The sequence below is a fragment of the Asparagus officinalis genome, unplaced genomic scaffold (genome assembly GCF_001876935.1).
Source record: "Asparagus officinalis unplaced genomic scaffold, Aspof.V1 AsparagusV1_Un33, whole genome shotgun sequence".
NCBI lineage: Eukaryota > Viridiplantae > Streptophyta > Magnoliopsida > Asparagales > Asparagaceae > Asparagus > Asparagus officinalis.
This window is the reverse complement of record NW_017972299.1, coordinates 10,824-14,179: the sequence shown is the minus strand read 5'-3', so window position 1 is coordinate 14,179 and position 3,356 is coordinate 10,824. Positions and strand designations below refer to the sequence as shown.

At 48.7% G+C, this 3,356-nt stretch overlaps 1 long non-coding RNA gene across 1 annotated transcript; it reads left to right on the top strand.

Moving 5' to 3' along the window:
- The first annotated feature begins 2,786 nt into the window (after positions 1-2,786).
- On the top strand, positions 2,787-3,141 carry LOC109827114. The gene is made up of 3 exons (XR_002243340.1): positions 2,787-2,855; positions 2,932-3,003; positions 3,084-3,141. It is a non-coding gene; the product is annotated as an uncharacterized LOC109827114 (long non-coding RNA).
- The last annotated feature ends 215 nt before the right edge of the window (positions 3,142-3,356 follow it).

Below are 3,356 nucleotides of genomic sequence, written 5' to 3'. Positions count from 1 at the left end.
CCTGCTACGTTGACCCTTACCGAGGAACACTGGCTGACTCTCGACGAAGGAGCTCTCTTGTACATTCCCTCCATTCCGCGTCAATATTCTTTCAGTCACTTGAAGGGACAGGCCGTGGAGCGACAGATGTCTTGGCACTGCCCAAGGGGTGGTGGACACGCATGACCAGTTACGTCTTGGGGCGCTGGGAGAAGGATTTGAAGAGCAGCGGATTGTATGCACCTATACGGGCCACCATGTACGGACTTCCGGTCAGCTACCGCTATTTCTTGGCGTTGTTGGAGACATACATGCCCGACAGTAACACGTTCATGACCAGCGGCGGAGAGTTAGGGTTGGCCTTACATGAGATGTATCAGGTTTCTGGTCTTCCAATGGGGGATTGTCCATATCAGGAGTACTTTCCCTCGAACCAGCAGTTGGGGTGGTTGAAGAAGGATACTCCCGACATGCATGATACTCTTTGGGACCTCACTTGTCATTATTATACCTCCTTGATCAAGATTTCTCCTCCAGCGAAGAAGAAAAGGCAAATCAGCTTGAAGCAGTTTGCTGTCTATCTGTTTCCTAATTTGGAGGGTGACTCCGGCGAGCCCCTTCGTGAGTTAGATGTCCTGACCCCTACTGCCATTAATGAGTTGATGGAGAAGGCTGAGGCTCACTCTTACACCATTTCCCGTGCTGAGGGAGCTTTTCCTGCAGGAACCAAGTTTCGTTCGTTCCTCCGCCGTGCACAGAAGTCCATCGAGCCCCGGACTCTGCTAGCAGGCTACATTGCCCTCTGGTTGAAGAAGTGTGTTGTTCCGTACCGGTCTTTAGACGCCTTACCTCTCGAGGTGCTCTTCCCCGCAGTTCAGCTAGCTTATGGGAAGGAGCTTTCACTGCTCCCAGCGATGGTTGCCGGCATCCATTACGGGCTTAGGTATCTGGTCAGTGGTTTTACACGGGTGGGTTCTAAACCATCGACCGAGCTTACTTGTCCGAAGGTCGAGCTTCCTTATGCGTATCTGATGGCGTGGCTCGTTCTTCACCGTCCTGACTTGATGTCGGCGCCTAGCGTTGTTGATGTCCCCGTTCCTTTCGTGCAGCTGTTGGAGAGGAGTAGATGGCTCGTGAAGAAATTCGACGATGCACAACGAGAGTTTCAAGTTCGCAAGAGCTGGGAGTTCTTCAAGTGTTTTCCCCACTTTTCGGGTCGCTATGGTGATGTGCTGACTGATGAGGAGAAACTCAGAACTAATCGGACTGCTCTCGACGTTGGTTGTTTCCGCTGGTTAGTGAACATCCGTGTTGGGTATCTCGTTCTCCGGGTGAAGAATCATTGCCACATAGAGTCTTACCTTCCCTGCCGTTTTGCTCGTCAGTTCGGTTACGACCAACTATATGTTGGGAATCCGAGCCGTGGTTTGAAGGTTGAGGGGGGGCTTATTGATGGCGTACGGGCATGGCTATGGACTATGGTGGGCTGCACCGGAGCCCACTTTGCTCTTCCTTCATATAGGCGCAAGCCGATGATTACTTTCCTCAGTTGTAAGTGGTTCCTCTCCGCCAATGAATCCATAGGTGTGAGGAGTCTTTCAGAGTTAGAGTCTGAGTACTCAGTCCAGGTCGCTATGATGGCTGCTCGTAAAGCCGAGCTTACTCAGAAACAGAAGAAGAAGTCTGCCAAACCTCCTCTCTCAAGCAAAGACGATGAAGAGCTCCTTCCTACTGATGATGATGACGAGACTTCTGAGGAGGAGTATGTGGATATAGATATTGACCAAGAAGAACTTGATGCAAGTTTGTCATACTCTTTGATCCTCTTTCTCAACTTCAATTGATATCAACGAAAGATCTGGTTCATTTAATGAAATAATCCTTATCATTTCAGGTAGGACAGCCGACGACCATGAGTCGCTCGCTTCCCGTCGTGCGAGATTCAGGCCTGGTGGCCAAGCTCCTACCCAGGTTGATACACGTGGCCAGTCCACGCACGAACGACCCGTTGGTTCTATGAGGGGTGATTTTCCGAAAAAGAAAAAGATCGCTCATAAACCACACGTTGGTCAGCGCTCCTATGAAGTGGATTTAGGAGGCTTCGCCGACAGGGAAGAAGGTAATACTTCGTCGTTTTCATTGCTTTAAGATGACTTACCTTCTGGGATTCATAATCATGTTTTATGTTCCAGGGTTCTTTGAAGAGGGCGAACTCCCATTGTCTCCCGTATTCACTGGTTCTGATAATATGGATAGCTTCATGGAGCAGATGTACGACGCCCTTCGTGACGGTTCTCTGGGTATCGATCTAAACATTGATCTTGGACAGGTGAATAGTGTTGAGCCCACCGTTCCATATTCAGGTATATCTACATCCGATGATACCCTCCTCAAACATGGGGAAAGAGAATCTTCTGTTCTTGCTGCAGGTATTTCTGAGCTTTTCCTTCTTCTTTATCTTCTTATACATATCTCCAACATTTTGGTTGTCCTGCAGATGTCGCGATGGAAAAGCCAGCTGAGGATCAGATCTTTCATGATGTGGGCTTCGAGGAACAGAGGTGTGCCTCTGTACCAGGTTCCTCGGGACCCGACGCTGGATTATTAGCCGATATGTTGGCTGAGCAGGCCACCAGAAGAACCGTCGGGACCTGACGCTGGATTATTAGCCGATATGTTGGCTGAGCAGGCCACCAGAAGAACCGCGGGACCACCCTTTGAGAGTGATTCATTCACAGGTATATATCTGATTCCCTTCATCTTGCCTGATCTTTTGTCTGACTAACGAAGGATTAATATTATAGTGCCAGTCATTGGGATTAACCCAATATTGATTCCCGGCATATCTAGTTTACCTCGGAGTGACGGACTTGCAGGTACGCATACGATTTAGGGACATCGTACTCCTCTTTATTTATCTGACTTTTGACTAATATATGGGTGCAATCATAGGACCAGCCACCGGGACTGATACTCTTATGACTCCTGGCATTCCCCGGATACCTGAGGATGATGGACCTACAGGTATGCAGACGATCTTATCATCCCGATTTTCCTTATTTGTCTAAATTTTCATTTTGACTAATAAAGAAGTGTAACTATAGGACCAGCCGTTGTGCCTGATGCCACTACAGTTTCTGGGACTGATAGTTTGCCTGAGAGTGTTTTCCCCCCGCCACAGCCGAGAAGTATGACTGATTTGCCTACAGGGGTTGATATACCCTCCATGACTACTCCTGCAGTTATTTCGGAACCTGTCGGATTTCGGCCTGAGGGGACCCCCGTTGGCCTTGGTATGCTCGGAATTTGCCTTTAAATTTTCTTATCGTATTCGATAATCTCTTAGCTTTCCACACTGTTTCTTGTAGGATCTCGAT